Genomic DNA, 16,293 nt, shown 5'->3' on the forward strand with positions numbered 1-16,293 from the left:
CACTCACGTTACTTTGCTGCAGTGAGGATGGTCCTATGAAAAGTAATTAAAGAAAACTTCCAGAAAGCTCTTCTTTGAATTACTGAGGTCTGCAAATCTAACAGTAGCTTCTCCACAAAGATGGGAAATATGTTCCATAAAAACTATAAGACTAAATACTGTGCCTTATGGGATGCCTGAGCTAAACCACAGCAAAAAGTAGCAGTTGCAATACTGCCTTTTGATAGCTCTCCATCTAACTAGTCAGATAAATAATTGAAAATTAATTGTTTGGGGCTCTGAGTTTATTTATAAAAGTTAACCTTCATTTATTTATTTATTTTACCACTTAAGTATTAACAGGCAACAGAGACTAGGTCTTTGACAGAAAAATGCAAAACATGTTTCAAAGGAAAGGAAGCTGTGGTCAATAGCTTAATGGACATCTACAGTAACCCACCATGACGTCTCTGTGAGGGAAAGCAGCAACATTAATAAAAAGAACAATCTGTACCAAAATACCAAATATCCAACCCTCCTAGTTATCCCAGGTGAAGATTTTAACTTCTAAGGAATATGAGAAGATACTATATGTTAGCTTAATCGTATGCTTGGGGGCTATAATTTTTAGGGTTTACAAAAAGTGATGGACTCTGTTCTGTACACAGAGCTTTTACTTGCAAGAGCAGTACAAGCTAAGAGCACTAACAAATATGAATCTGTGATCAGATCCTGAAATACAATTGTAAAATACCATCTGTCACTTAAGATTTGACTAAATGTGACTGATACAGCCCACCTGTTCTGCAGCGGTTTCATCATATAGAAGTTTCACCAAATTTCACATAGAAAATATTTATCTGTTCAAGCATGAGGATGATGTAAAATAAGAGAACTGTGGGTATACAACTATAAAAATAAAGAACAGAATTTATCCATTACAGAATGAGATATAAATGTATTTAGTGCTCTCTAAATAGGAAAGAATTAAGTAGATTAATCTTGAACTTAAGAGTGGAATTGGCCATATTCCACCTCTTCACCCTGTTTTCAGTGTACTTCCTGCCAAAAAGCATGTAAAAGGTTTTGCCCCTCTCAGATTGAGTAATGTCCTAAAATAACCTGACAACAAAGAAGGAGAGGAATCTTCTGGACAATTCAATTATGATCTTACCAGTGTATTTCCAGACTACTGATATGTTATCACCTCTTAAAAAGCTGGCAATCTTTTGCGATAGGAGTACTGAATTTGCTAGATGTCTCTTACTGGAGTCTGCCTCTCATTTCCCAATAAAAACCAAAATTGTTGCTGTGCTGCACAAAACATGAAACAAATTAGTGACATTTAAATAACCCATGCAAGCTTGTAAACCGTGGTCAGGGTTTGAAAAATCATTTTTTTAACCTACAGGCTCCAATTCTGCCATAGAGCTACAGGCAGTTTCTATTACCTTCAGCAGGACAGCAAGGTTGTTCAAGTGTGAGAAATGTTTGTTTCTTAGTAATTAGTTATGTTTATCACAAAGACATACAAAGACATCTGCTATCTCCATAAGAACAAGCTGAGGTATCAATAAGCGCCACTGTTGCTTTAAAAGAAACAGTATGACTTTAATTGTGGCTACCAAATGGGACACAAAAAATACTTGTTGCTGACACCTATCCAAGGCTGGATGGAGGAGGTGGATTTGCACCAGCAAGCAGTAAATAAAAAAAAAAAAAAGGCAGTAAATAAAAAAAAATGGGCAGTGAGTACGCTGCTCTGACAAAAATCTGTGTAAGGGACACACTGCAGGAAGGACAAACACGGTCTGTCAAACACTGGCCCTATATAACTCTCTCGACGACTGAGGTTTCACCATCTCCTCTATCTCCACCTCCAGTGCTTCAGTGATGTATGTGTAACTTGAAGGACAGTATAACATTTTAATTTGTATGTTTCCAGGCTAAAACAGTGTGCATGGTATATTTTGTACAGGAGGGCAGGAGGGAGTGGGGTCAGCTGCTTGGGCTGCCCTGGCACACGGAGCCTGGGACTGAAAACCTTCAGGGGGAGGGAAAGAGCGCGACTTCTCCGCAGGCTTTGCTCCCCAAGCTGAGCGAGCTCGGAGGATGCTCTCTGCCTTCCCACGGGAGTCTCTCTCCCGGGATGTCACCCACCCAAAAGCAGCCTGCCATGCAGTCAGGGGTTAGCGGCTGGAGCGGGGCACAGCAAGCTGGGAGCCTGTCGCCCAAAGCAAGGGGGAAACCCCTGAGAATATCAGGGACTTCCCTGCGGTGAGGAGCGGATCTGCAGGCAACCCTCAGGGGTCACAAAAACGGGCAACTGGAGGGGACTGCGCACTGGTTGCTTCCCCGTACTGGAGGAAACAGCCAGCTCTGCAAGGACACAGAGGGAGCGACTGCTTTTCAAAGCCTTTTATTTTAAAGTGGTTTAGCTACAGCTTTTCCTATTTAATGAGATACTCGTTCCAGTTTATTAATTTGTGTCCTAATGACACCTACCTTACAAATCCTGTTTGGTGTATTTGAGTAGGTCGTCAGATAGGAAAAAGATAAACCTTTGTTACCTCTGTTCTCCAAACAAACACAAGCTTGTCACATATACAGATTACAGAAAAAGCCTCGGACTCCTCAGTCCATCTTTTCGTTACCAAGGAATGCTTCTCAAGACATAAGTATGCTTGATGGCTTCTTTAGTTTGATGTATAGTCTTATCCAAGAAAAGAAGCATGAAACTGGTATTAGAGGAAACCAATAAACAGTATCAAGTGCTCTGAGGGTGTTGGACTTGCCAGAAAGATGGCACAGAACAAGATTTTATTTGTCATGACAGGAAGACCGGAGAACAAAACCATCAGAGACAAAGTGGAGAAAATATATGGCTTCTATGACTCTCTCTGTAGTGCTACAAGGTGTCTGGAAAGTACTTAAACTGTTCTTTTTAAAACTGTCTAGACATACAGCGGTACAAATAGTTGGAACATTGCTCTGTGGTAGCCTATGCCCTTCAACCAAACCAGGTCACTCTCCTGGGTTTTCCTTTAAAAATTCAGACTCCTACCATACTTAGGCAAAAAAATAAAAAAATAAAATCTTGTTGCATCTTCACCTTTCGTGGTTCTCTATTCTCTTTACCAGAAATAGCAATAAACATCATATCAGTAGGCTAGAAAGTAAATAAAATGCATTAAGATTGCTAAGGCACATTTATGAAATACTGGAACCGAGGCCCTAATTCCTGTATGCAGTAGATTCACAGGGGAATTTATAAAGTAATACTATTCATTAATAATTATTGGTATAATTCCCTTATTATGATGATCAAGGAAGCTTTAAAACACTCATTTGAAAGAGGTAACAATCATCTGGGCCCTGATCCAGCAAAGCACTTAAAAATGTTAATTTTCATCATGAAAATAACCAAATGGATTTGAACAGGACTGACATGCTTAGATTAAGATAATCTTGGCTTTGTTAGGCCTATAATGGAAAAATGTAATCCATGAAATCCTGCCAGAACTTTGCCTAAATATTATACCATTATCATACATTCTCCAAGGTGCTACTTTCTTCTGGGAGACTACCAAGTAAAACAAAGAACTTTCATAAGAACTAATTTGGGGGAAAAAATCCATTGCGGACCCAAGCACACTTAAAATCAATATATAACAAATAGCTAGATGATCACAACATCATATCTGGTATGTAAGGCCAAGATTCAAGTGTCTGACCTGAACCCAAACCCTGAACCACATCTGATTTTGAAACACGTTTTCTTCTTTACTCACATTCTTCAATAAGCCGTTGCACAAGTTCCTTCAGAGACAAAGATCTGGGCTAGGTATCTGGGTGTTCAGTTGCAATTTGTAGAAGAAAAGGAAGAAACACAGGAGCACATTTTATTAAACATCTTGGTGATGTTTGCTTTTGGAGTGGGTAGGAGCTGATCACAGTAGTTAGGGACAAACAAAGTGCCAAGCCCCTGTAACCTTTCTGGAAGGGACCCTGCCTGCATCCTCTTATTTCACCTGATGCAGAGAGGCTACCTCAGAGGCTTTGAGCTTGTCACAGCTTGTCAAGACTCCCAAAAGCTATCTACCCATCTGCTTAAAAGAAGCAGTGCGCCTCTTCAGAGTCCCTGATGGAAATTTGTTCTCTGTTGACCAAACACTTTCTTCAGTACACTGAAAATTTAAAAAAACAATCATGGTATTCAGCCTGAAATGTAGACAAGGCTTTTTGGCAGCATGTATCTTCCTTTTTTTTAACACCAATTGCATGAAAACAGTAGTGGTCGAGTGTCTTTGAATTTCTGTAATATAATTTAAGCTGGATTTAACTGCAGCAGAATGAATTCTGAAGAACCCAAATAAATTGATCTTCAGCAGTTTTTGAGAGCAACATGATTCATTTGCCATCTTTATTCTACAACATCTGATCATGCTCTACTTTTACTTTTTTATTTTTGCTCTTATATTTCAGACCAATATTATTCTCTGTGTGTATATTTAAAGTATTTCATTTTATGTATAGAGTCCAATAAATTCATCACCAGTATCTTGTAATAAAACTTATACCTATGCCTCTTGGTTGTCAGTTGCCCTACACTCGACAGAGATTTCTCCTAAATGAATTCAGCACAATGAGGAATGAAACATAAGATGTGATTTTATGTGAAACTCCTCATTTCAAATGCTCTGCCCACATTCCAGACACTTTTATAATGTAACCTACCAAATTCTTAGTGTGGGTTTCTACTTCTCCTCTCCCTGAGCAGCCCACTAACGCTAGGTTCTACTCCAGTGCACTCAACGTTCAGGGCAACAGCCATTTCCCATCTCTCCCTCCACTGCCCATTTATATACCACACATTTTTAGTTAGCCTTCACAACTACCTTTATGCTTAGATTATTAGCGTTCCTAAAGTAATGTCAATGGGTTTCAACATTACATACGTAGAACTTTTTATCTCAAATCCTACCACCTCCCTCTGCCTACCTACATGGAGCATGCAAAACCACCAGAAGAAAAGGACATCATATTCAGGAGTCAAAAAACTAGGAAAGATGTAAAGGCCACTTTATCATTTACATGTTGCATGACATTTCAACTCTATTAAATATAGCTCAGCACCAGAAAATACAATTGCAAATATCATTAAGTGTATTAAAACAAATTATATTTGAGTTACTGAAAAGACAGTGCACTGCTGGTGCAACGTAAATGGATTGCCTGACTTATTCAGGCTGAAGGTTAATCCTAGAGGTTTCAGAAACCAAATGAAATAAAAAGCAAAAAATCCCCACACCACCACTTAAGAACATTTCATTATTTGTATGCACTTCTACATAGCTCCCAAACTTGAGGCAAATGCTTTACAAAGAAAAATAGGTTGACAGTCTAGATTAGAAAGTTTATCTATATGCCATGCAGTGCAGGATTGTGTGGAGATACTCAGCTAGCTCTGGAAGCAGCAGCAGCAGAGCTACACCCAGCCTCCAGAGGGAGAGCAGTACCCGACGTGGTCGCCGCGCCACAACTACACCAACAGTCCTCCCCGCATCTGCACTGGTGGCACAAACATACCAGACATCTCTAACATGCCGTAGCATTGCATAGGCTGGCTTGTACAGTACAAACTATAGCTGAACAGAGGGGGATAGCAAGAACGGAGCACGAAACGGATGTTACGGAAGACAAGCGTTGCAGCAATGAGATGAGATGCAGGATTTTCCATATTTCATGACTGTATTGACATTATATGCCATATTCCAGCCGTGTCCTGATCTGAGACCTGAATGATAACGCCTCTTTACTACCTTTTCTTCTCCCTCTCTCCTCTCAAGGTGCACCAGTTTCCTTTCAAGTGAAGGCTGGAAAGAAGCTGTGTTGTCTTTAAGGAGATCCCCCAACATAAATGGCTAGCAGACGAGGGCTGTTGGAGTGTGTACGCACCCCAAGATCAGGATTTGGGGGTGTACCACAGATGGCACGCCTACTGCAGGCATTCAGAGCTTAGCTTCCTCTACACAATATTGTATTTAAGAGCAGCAAGTAGGAAACTAAAGAGAAAAATGTTTGCATTTTCTTAGTGAACACCTTTGTCCTCAACCTTTTCTAAGCTTATGACCTTGAACACAAAGAAATGTATCCCTCTTATCCTCTCTCAGCAAATAATCATTGACTATTCTTTGGAATTTAATTAACCTCTCTAGATATAATATAGTGTGGTGATGACATCAATAAATTATTAAGTAGAATATGTTTCCTTTTATTAATTTTAAATTACTTGACAAATAATTCTATTACTATGTCCCTTCTTTTTTAATTATTTGAAAGATTAAGTGGAACTTTATACACAGTTGGTCAACTTCTGTTGACCATATGGTAGTTCTCCAGTTTACCTTCCTTGGAAGTACTTCATCTGCAAAATGAACAGTCCTAATCAACTAATTACTTTGTAAAATAATTAAGCCTGTGTGTCAAAACATTTCTCTAAAACGTCTATCTATTCATATTTTCGAAGGTATTGTCTGACCTGTTCCATACTTTATAGGACTCAAATGTTTATTTCTAACTGTATATTGAACAAATGTTTTTCCTCAGTTGTCTAACATGATCTCTAGCTCTCTGCAATGATTGCTACTGAAAGAAAGCCACACAGACTCCTATTAAAATTAATCTTCCCAGCGTATCTTTCCTTCCACTTGATAATGCTCAAATTTGACTGCCCTCATGCTGCCAAATCATCTACCTTTGATTTTGCTCCTGGGTCATAGTCTTTGCTCTGTTTCTTCACATTTCATTCAAAGTATTCCTATTTTTATTAAAGCTAATTCCTGTTTAGGTGTAATACCACTTTTTCTGTGTCCTGCACCTTACTGCAAGCCATCTGTTGAGCTGTCTGGCACACCGGTGACTCAAGGAGGACAAGAGCAGGGCAGTGGCAGTCGTGTCTCCCCACACTGGGAACCTGTATCTCTGACTGCCTGTCAGAAGCCAAATTTAACAATCTTTACAGCACTCTGAAAGGCTGTTTTGTTCACTCAGCCTGCAGAAGGTGCATTATTTGATTTTTGTTTTCCACTTTTCTTTGTTCTGGTTAGTCTGATGCCCAAGGCCATTCAAGGTTTTATAAAAGCAAGACTTCTGAACTAATTGTATGCTTTTTTTCTTTTTTAGAAATTACTTATAGTACTCAAATCCTTTTGTCACAGTACAGTAAGTATATTGGTATTAATGAAAATAAGAACATAAATTACTAGCTCTCAGAATAATACCAATAGCTAAGTATTCAAATTCACTGTGACTCCATACTGAAATCTGATTTTTTTTTAATGGTCTTCCGGAGTGACACGCTTACCATATTTCAGTGAGCACTAATACTAATCTGTTCAAAGACCAGAGAAAAAGATTTCTGAAGCTGCAAGTCAGACTAGTGTCAGAGAACAAAACCAAAAAATGGTTCATAGCTAATAATTCTAAAGATAAAGTATGAAGCAAAATAGCTTTAGGTGCATTAAGCATAGTGTACAAAGACACTGGATTTCCCACTCATCTCAGAGGCATCTTATCTCTAAAACTGCGTATTTGGTGAATTCCATAATTACATTACTTGAAAACTGAAATATGAATGGTGAAATGAAAAAAAAAAATATATATAATGAGTTGTTCTGCAACCAACAGATGTAGTGAAACACGATTTCCTACAGACTTGAGTCCTACTTCTCTCACACCCCTTAACCAAAATAATTTCAGCTTCTCTCCCACCACATGTACTTCCTGACATCTCTTCTGGGCGGGAGACAGCACCTGCTGTGCTTAGCCTGGAGGTATGTATATGTTGATTGCTGCCAAGGAGAATATAGAACAGCTTTCCACTCAGTAGGGCACTGATTTGGGTTTTTCCTCTTTACTGAGCCACGGCCATCGTGAAACTTGGAAGAACTTAATTATCTTCAAGACTCGCAGAAGACTTCCTTCCCATTTTGCGGGAGCTAGATCAGCAGTTCAAAACCTGATACAGAGGACTGACAGAAAGTGATTGCACAATCCTCATTTCCTTAGGAAACAGTAAAATGTTACATCAAATTAAAGATCCATTACACTAGTGGTGCTGGCAACACAAGCTCTATGAAAATTTCAGCAGCTTATTAAATTTATTGAGGTAGGTAACACAAATGGCTGGCACAATATAATTAAGAATATATTAAAAGTGTATTTTTAAATGTGTATTTTGAATTTTACATGTACCCTACACACTATATTTCTATATATATTGTGTATATGTGTATGTAACTGTATAAAGTGTGAAGTAAAACCCCAACAGTCTTTGAATTGCACTGATGATTTTTTTTTAACTGTAGGCACTCATCAAAATAGAGACCAACCTGAGCAGGTGATGAGATACTTTGATCCTCGCACACCTCCAAGGCTCGGCAGTTTGAGTACGAACTGACAGCGGTCGGTACCACAGCTCCATCTGAACACAGCCCCAGGGCTCTGCCTAAAACAGGCAGAGCAAGGAGCTGGAGTGGTTCACAAGCCAGCTGCAAGAGCCGTCGTATTAGCTACGCGGTAATGAGTCTCTTCACGGGTCTTACTTCTTTCTTAAAGTTTTATCATGACTATAAACAAGCTTTAGTTTTACTCTGTATTGAAAGCAAAGGTCAAAGAGGATGGGTGTCTCACCCACGGTACTGTTGTCTCTTCCCTGCCTTCCCCAAGGGTGGACTGCCTTTGACCTGAATCGCAAATCTCTGAAATTCTGCTCTTTAAGACCCAGAGTTGCTTGAATATTTTCTTCCTAAAACCCATATGACTGTTTATTCCTTTCTTAGCTATACCCCTGAGGAGTAACTAGTCCAGGGTTCGGTTTGAGCGCTTTGGACAGACAACTCCCCTTGTTTGCTTCACTTGGCTTCCAGTCACGGAAAACCTCCAAAAAGCCCTCCGACACCCTTCTGGTCCCTGCGCTCCTCGTGGGGAATTGCCACGCTCCCCCCAGCCCCGCTCCGAGAAGCGTCATCCAGAGTCGAGCTGCTTGTTTTACCCGTAAAGTCAACCACAGCGTGATTGCTCCTGTCACAATTTCCCAGATGCAGTTTGGCTATTACATGCAAATCCCTCTTATGAAATGAATATACAAAGCTAAATGAAAGCCTCCTGTCAAAACAGGTTGTGATAGAGATGCTGCTCACAGAACCGACACAGACGTATTCCCAGCCTGCACAAACATCACTCACTTTGAAAAGTACGGTTTTCCGTCGTTCTCTAGAATGGGGGAAAAAGAGCTCAGAAACAGACAGGTTGCATCCCACACCTTAAATATGTTCCTCAAAATAATTTTTGTGAGAATTGGTTGTCAGGAGGGATGACAAATAAAGCTGAATCTCCTTAACCACCATAAAACAAAACATACACCATTGTTCTGGTTTTCTACTACTTTTTAATTTAAGATTAAATTCTTTATTAACTCCCATGCGTGTTGTGGCTATAGGAGAATGTTTTCATTTAGAAGAATATTTTCATCTTCAAGCTCTGTCATGAAGCAGCAGAAGGAACATTTTCAAGATGCAATCTGGTCTGTGGCCTTAAAGCAGAGTGTTGGCATCTGCTGCCATTTTCTCTTTTCCCTGTGCTGACCCTGGTAGAGAGAAGGGGTAACTGGTGGGGTTGTCACCATCAGTGCTTCACACCCGTGACTTTTTACATGGGAAAATTACTCACTGCTTACAGGATTACTGCATTAGGCTTTTTTTTTTTTTTTTTTGCTAGGGTTATGAACAGGCTGGTAGGAACCCATAAAAACCGTAAGGGGCAGATGTGGTGAAAGAGCTTGTACCTTCAGTCTTCTTTGCCTTCTTTAGGCAAGCCCAAGAGAAGAGAATAACTGCTAGCAGGAGGGACAAGAAAGATCCTGCCTAAAATCCTGTTTCTAATGTCAGGTTAATGAGCACTGGATTTCAGTGGAAGCAATTACTCCAGAAGGAAGGAAACAGTTAGAGAGAGAAAAATGAGCTAACATGGAAAGGAGGAGAATGAAACAAAAAATCCCAACAGAAAAACAGAGACAGGAAACACTTGAACCATCCAGATCAGTCTGTATCCCACAGCAGGATACATACATCATCTTGCACAATTTCATACTTTGAATATCTATTTTTGACAGAGCTCTAGAAATAAATTCAAGTTTCAAACCGAAGTTACCTCTAGTAAAAACAAGCAGTCCCTGCAGGCCACCCCCCTCCAAGACCACTTCTGACAACATTTCTTTGGCCAAGCAAATTTCCTGTGCCACTACCCAGATGAAAAATGTGTCCAGCTCTCCAGAAGTGCTCTGCAGTTAGAGTGTCTGGTGATGGCAGACTCAAATCTATCAAGAACATCAGATGATCCAGCTAACAGAAGTCTAACCTACAGCGGTGGAAGCCACCTTTCTGACCCATTAACCACCCCATAGCTGATGTCCTGGGAGAACAAACAGCCAACCTGGCTGCTGCCAAAAGACTCACTGCTTTCCAGTCAGCTGCCAATACAGTCCTTCTCACCAGGAGAACAGCGCAGAGTAGACAGCAGATGGCCTCTCTCCTGTCCACACCTGATGCACATCCAGAAGCTGAACTCATAACACCATTATTCAAACTAATATTAGATTTTTCTGTGTTACTTCAGCAGCAGCACAGTGATTCCTAATCTAATTTGCGGAAGTAATCACTGAAATCTTAATGTTGTTTTGGCATTTGCAATGCTCTTCACTTAAAGGGAGATACTAGTAAGTTTTTGAGAAACTTTCAAAGGTTAGAACAGTAGCCAACATACACGGCGTATTAGCCAAATACTTTACAGGAGATTATTGAGAATCTCTGAAGCTTACTCTGGACAGAGAAAAAAAAAAAAAAAATCACTAAAACTACTCTATTCACTAGAGTAACTAAAACACATATCATCCAGAAGAGACCAGTACAATTAAAATATACCTTGCTCATGTATATGCATGAATGTATGTGTGTATAGACATGTCAATGTATGCAGATGACAGAAAAAAAAAGAGATAAGGAACAGTTAGCAACACTGCTGTTTAAATTGCCATGATTCAGGATTTACAGAGCATGTATAACTCAGCAATTTGTTAGACCCCCATCTGCAAAATCAGGTAGGCGCTAGTGAATCATTTGTAATTCATATTTGGATCAAATTTTTATCCAGCTCTCAGTTACAAAGTAATATGTTTCTGCTATCCTTTTTCAATTTTAGAATGGTATTATTTTAAAGAATTAGCATGAAATTTTATTATAAAATGGAGTGCTGTATCCCAAAAAGCTCTGAAGCGAACTCAGCAAGTACCAGGAAACCAGCTGAACATGCACTTCTAATGTGAAGTTTTAGCCATCCCTGAAGTGATAAGCAGGAGAATTATACACTAATACATAATTATCCTTAGAATTAATATGTAAGTTATGCTTTTGTATTTGGTATAATTAGGACTGGTACATGATGTTAGCAAAGTCATTACTAGTATTCTGCATTTAGTCCTTGAATCAACACCTCAAAAGGATGTTTAAGACAAAAGAAAAATTTCTAGAGAAGTTATATAGTCACATTTGTGAAACTTGCCTCAGGCAAGACCTAAACAACTTCAGCCTATCTGGTTTATCCAAAAGAAAGCTAAGATGAAATAGCACATTCCACAAATACCAGCAGACAATAACAGATTTCATACTATATTTTAATGTTTATTTTACTTTAGTTTTAAATATATTTTAACACAGGGTGGGATTCATCCAGCCTATCATTAAAAAAGTCTGTAATGTAAATATTAATCTGATCTCAAGTCCCTTTACAGTTAATGAGCATTTCTAATAGTGCAAGTATCAACAACTGGAACATCTTGCTGAGATGTCTTTAAAAAACCCATGCAGTTCAAATTAAGGTCTATATTGGGCAAAGGCTCTGTGGTTTGCATTGTCAAGAGATTGCTTTTGTGTCTTAAAATCTATGAATAGCTACTGCTTTGCATGATTCTTGGATGCTCCAGTAAGCAATTTTTTGCAGAGTTAGTCTGTTTTTAATGAAAAACATACGCTGTTCTTGATGCAAGGTGAAAAGTCACATATCCAAGATGTCAAGAGTCCCGCAAGGCTACTTGGTGTACTCTCTTTTCATCCATATGAATCTCTTCGTATTTACTTGTGGAAGCCGGCAACATGTAAAATAAGTGCCTTAATATCTTGCCTTGATTCAAATAGCTTTCAACACACTTGCAATGTAAGTGCCTGACACAGACCCTTCCTTCCTCAAGAAGAAGAGGTGATACCCGTGACTTGAGCCCAGCATCAATACCAGCAGTTGGCTAAACAAACTTCTGGATAATCTTCCTCCCACTGGTCCTGCCTAGGGAGAGCAGAGCGCTGACATGTGAACAAGGGAAACGATCTGAGCATCCGCAAAGGTTCCGCTCCTAATCTACAATAAATTGGGTTGTTTATGCAACAAGTAGTTCTGAGCAAAATACGAGCTTAATTTCTTCACAAATGAAGGGCTATGGGTTATTTGCAGTCTCTGTCACTTCAGTTACTGTATTTCCTCCAAGGCTAGTGGCTTTCGTGACCCAGTCTGGCAAAGACTTCTCTGCACACCCCCAGTTAGGAAATGTCTATGCTTGACCCTCAGTATTTGGTGCTGATTTGATAATGATTCTATTCAATGCTTTGCAATAGCTACATATATGCTTCAATATTGTCCCTAACAAAGTCAAAGGGTTTTATTGCCAGTGGCAGTAGCACTCGGGAAGTGCCTTTCGGTAGCATGCCAGTCACATTTTAACACCAAGGGGGGTGTGACGCTACTGAGGCACGTTAAGAAACTGCAGCAGTAACCACATTAAAACATGTACGTAGCTGCAAACACAAGCTTTAAATAAAGAAAAAAAAAAAAAGACGATTAATTGCTGAAGGCACTCAGTGCTACCTACTTCACAGTAAAATGAGTTGAAGATAGAAATACACTTGAATCAGGCGATCTTAGTTGGACATACCTTGTCTTTTCACAGTCCCTATTGTGTCAACCACCACAGGAAATTACAACCTTGAACAAAATTTTCTGAACAGAAAAATGTCAAGATAAATTACCTGGGCTGCCACAATGTATCAGTTTATCAATCAATAATGCCGTCTCTGCAAATTTGCACCAGTTTTAATAGATACTGCTGTGCATAGTGCTATTGTCTGAAAAAAATCTGTTGGTTTTCTTTTAAAAACAAAAATCTCAAAAGCACAATTAACTACACTGTCAGGAAAGCTGGTGCATATCCAAAACAGCTCACAGGTGAAGACCTCTCATGAAGAAGACAATGCTATACATTTACATTTCTGCCAGTTACACTGGCTTCTCCGTGAAGAGAAGCAGACCATTCCAACAATACAGCTCAAGGATAAGAATGTGGAGCAGCAGGAGCCGAGGCAGTTGAGTAATTCATCTCTCTTGAGAGGAGTAAGACACGATTGCACTCTGTACTGGCTGGCACAAACTCTTCAACAACAATCTACTATGTGGAAAACAGACTGGCCTTTGTACTGTGTTTATGCCTTTACCAAGAGCATCCCTCTTAAAATACTTCAGTAATTCAAAAATAATGCCTCCAATATAAAAGGTAGCTGCATAGTTATAGAAATTAATGTATAATAAGCAGAATATGAATCCTGTGAATCCTATGAAGGCCTTTCCAGGAAAACATTGATTTGAACTGTTTCTGCTCCTTCGAACATATTCAAATTGAATTCTACAAGATTGTTGAGAAGTATATAGTCTGAAGCAACAGTTACATCCAAACACAGATAGAACTGTTTCATACTTTGGGGCATTGCAATGCTTAATTTTAACGAGAAGAGACTGCATTGCATCACCAAAATACAACTATATACAGAAAGCATTACTTTTGAATATGGATATTTAATTAGCTTACGGCATACTTGAAGGAGCTTTGTTAGATGAGATGCTACAGCTTACGCAGTAATTAACACCACACCATTACTCTTGCTGAATACCTGCGGAATGATGTACTTGCCTCTCGACTTTCTCTTCAAACAGATGAGAGTCTTTGTGCTTGGTCATAATCGCAGAATCCCGTCTCCGAGTCAGACCGTGGCAGGGGCACACCACGGGCACCTTGTGCCCCTCGCCGCCAAACGCCGTCCTTCCCAGCGATGAGCCCTACCAGAGAGCGCTCCTCTGCCGCAGCTCAGCACGGCTCAGCACCTCGCCCAGCCCTGAACGAGACACAAACGACTGGCAGATCCTACACGGGGCTGTCTAATCCCATAAGGTCAGAGTAGAAGGGAGGCTGCGATGTCGCATTACAGCTGCGCTGCCCTCCCCCCAGCCTCTCTGTCATGTTACATGACAGGCGCTGTCGAAAGACGGTGATCGGAGCTATACGCTTAGCATGTGGCCTGCTCCCTCTCCGCATCCCAGGAGCTCAGGAGAGCGCCGTGCAGGAGACCGGCGGCTTACTCCCAGCTGCCTCCTTCCCCGGGGAAAAGTGCTGGATGGGGACTTGCACAGAAGGCGTTACACCTGACCTGCAGGCTTGCTGCGGCTGCACAGACCCACAGCTCTCCCTGATGGTCTCACGGGCGGGTGTCCTGTCCCCGCAGGAGAAGCGGCAACACTAGCTGCCACGGCAGGGAAGCGCAGACTCCCACACTTCCGCCTCCTGCCCCTCCGTAAGGACCTTTGTCCTGCATTTTGCCTTTTTTTTCAGCCAAAGAATAAAAGTAACATTCATCTTTACTGATGGCAGTTATAAATTAGAAACAGCAGGAGATTGTGGCCATTCTGAATGAAGACAAAAAGCATCAGGTATATCCGGCTGCTGCTGGGATCACGAACTTATCGGTACAGAACAATAAGCAGGGGAATGGTCGTCCTTTAATAACAGAGTAACAGCATGTGCTGTGCCAGTTATGAGCTTATTGGTAAGGAAAGTATGATGACAGGTACATGGAAAATTGAGCATGAGGAACAGGGCAACAAAGGTGGATAAAATCTTTCTTCAAAATAGAAAAGGTGCGTGAGAGAGATTTGATGGACCTCATCTCGGATAAAAAACAGGTTTCAGGAATGAAAGATCTGTCTCATGAACACTTGTCCCATGGAAAAAAAAAAGATATAATAAGGTGCATTTATAAGTGCAGAGGACAGAACTGCTATGAAAATCTGCTTGCAGCAGCATGCAGTGCTACAGGTTGGAGAAGCACACTCTCCTCCTGCAGCACCACGCAAGGCCAGCTATTAGCTCCATCAGATCTGGCTGATAAGAAGCTTCACTTATACCTATGAATCAAAATAAGAGCCTAAGCACAGTTTCTATAAGGACCAGAACTATTACAGTCTGGTATGATGCTAAGCACAGTGCAATAGTATCCTGTACTCAGGAAGGTGTAAGTGAGCTTTCTCTCATACTCGTCATCCAAATGGAAATATACCCACTGACTTCCAGAAACTCTGATCAGGCAACTGGAATCACAAATAACTACTAAGCTGCACTTATGTCTTTGTTAGTGTAGAAATCAGCTTTCTAGAACGTAAATAAAACCAGCTGAACAGAAGAGTTACCTCTCTGCAGAGATTATGTGATAAATCAAGGTCCAAAGACTGAAATTATGCCTACAACGCATGCCATTTCACTAGCATTGAGCAATATAGTATACAAAAAGTCATGTCATTGTAACTTGGAAAGAAGCAAAACAGCCAGATAAATATTTGACTCTGCAAGAATGAATTAAACAGTAAAAATGGAGATCTTGGGCTATTTTTCAGACAGGTTAGCTAACAATGACTACAGAATTAAGTCTGTTCTACATTAATTTGTTCATTAAATTAAAATTAACTGTAGCAGTATGTAAAATAGAAATACAAGGAGGTATTTCACAAAAAAAACCCCAAACCACTGCATATGAAGAATTACTGTTATTTGCTTATATTGCACAGATCCCTTGGTTCAATACTACACAAACATTCAACAAAACAGTTTGTCAATATCGGTCAAAGACACCAAGGTTCAGACTCCCAGAAGGATTTGAGCTAGAGGTAGGTACCTACAGGATTCACTATAGCACTACTCTGAGCCGGTGCTTTCCTTGTCCAGCAGCAGAAAATTAATGACATTATAGAAGGTAAAAGACACAGAATTCAAACGTATCAATACCAAATAACTTTAAGCCAAAGAACCATGTTTTGCCATTAGGAGCCATGACTTCCTCTGGTCCTGTTCTACAGCAGAATAGTGGATTTCTCTTCAAGCATTTAAAA

At 40.1% G+C, this 16,293-nt stretch overlaps 1 protein-coding gene across 1 annotated transcript in view; it reads right to left on the reverse strand.

The window, feature by feature from the left end:
- Nucleotides 1–16,293, reverse strand: part of CNTN1 (contactin 1) — a 252,034-nt gene that overhangs the window by 158,732 nt on the left and 77,009 nt on the right. The window lies entirely within an intron of this gene.

This window comes from Buteo buteo, chromosome 28 (assembly GCF_964188355.1).
Source record: "Buteo buteo chromosome 28, bButBut1.hap1.1, whole genome shotgun sequence".
NCBI classification, from domain to species: domain Eukaryota; kingdom Metazoa; phylum Chordata; class Aves; order Accipitriformes; family Accipitridae; genus Buteo; species Buteo buteo.